Here is a 1,320-nt window from a genome sequence, read left to right as displayed (position 1 = left end):
TTTTCTATAAGTTCCATACATATTTTTTGCCTCGTATGTTTGAAAATCTGTGTGTTATGATGTGGTAAATATCTCTCTAACTTAACTATTTTCTTGGAACAGTAACACAAAGGGCTGAATAACTTGAGGGAGTAGATCTTTGATACTTCCATCCAGTGCACCTGGCAGCAGAGCGACCTCTACTGGGTGTTAATGGTAGTTTCCAGGAATAAGGAGCAATAGAAACCAAGAAAATACCACATGTGAGAGTATGGGTTTACCCTAGCATCACATCACACAGAAAGAACTAGGCCTAAGGGCTAGAGCGCTCCCAGAGATGTAGCTTAGTGGTAGGGTACTTGCCTAGCATATACAAGGTTCTGGGTTCCATCCCCAGCACTGAAAAAATATTAAGCTACTGTGGCCTACGTTTAAAAGACAATTCCTTTTACATTAGTACAACAACATACTGATACATTCCTTAAACACCTATGTTGGCAGTTTTTCTTGGTATTATCTGTACATGTTTTTTGTTTATTCTTTCTGTGGCTGGATTGTGCTAACTGTGCTTTCTAACCAACTACAAATACCAACTTGAAGTATGAATTAGTGGCTGGGGATGTAGCTTATTGGTAGAGGCTTGCTGAGTGTGCTTGAAGTTCTGGATTTGATCCCTAGCACTGCAAAGGAAGAACAACATAAAATTATATGAGCTTCATATCTGGGAATTGGTTGTTCAGTGAACTGCCTAAGATTTTATGACAAGTTTTTTTTTTTCTTGTCTTTTTCATTTTTATCGGTACCAGGTATCGAACTCAGGACTGCCTGCTTGCAAGGCAGGTGCTTAAGCCACTGAGCTAAATCCCCAGCCCCTTTATGCCAAGTTTTAAGGAAGAGAAGGCACATAGCTTACCCAGATCTGCAGAGAGTTTACTGGTGCATCACAGGTTAGGATGCTCTGCTAAAGCCCAACTCAAGTTGCAAAGTCGAGAAGTTGGACTTATCTACAACTATTTTGGGATAAGTCTATCCATGGGAACAACTTGAAGCAACCAACAAGAAAATCATCTTGCATTAACATTTGAAGTTTAACTCATAGAGTCAGGACTCTTTAAAAAATGGTAAAGATGACTGTGAACATCTTTGTGACAGCAAAAAAGGTATGAAAGTTGTTAGAATGTGTTACAGGAAATCAGAAGCTTTATGAGTTATCTTTTTTCATCATGTTGACCAAATACCTGACATACACAATTTAAAGGAGAAAATGTTTATGTTAGCTCATGGTTTCAGTCCAGGGCAACTGGCTCCAAGGCATAAACATCCTGGTATGAAAGCAGAGGA

The sequence above is a fragment of the Cavia porcellus genome, unplaced genomic scaffold, assembly GCF_034190915.1.
Source record: "Cavia porcellus strain 051 isolate PalLab524CR breed Dunkin Hartley unplaced genomic scaffold, mCavPor4.1 scaffold_13, whole genome shotgun sequence".
In the NCBI taxonomy this organism is placed as follows: domain Eukaryota; kingdom Metazoa; phylum Chordata; class Mammalia; order Rodentia; family Caviidae; genus Cavia; species Cavia porcellus.
Note: the sequence above shows the minus strand (reverse complement) of the source record.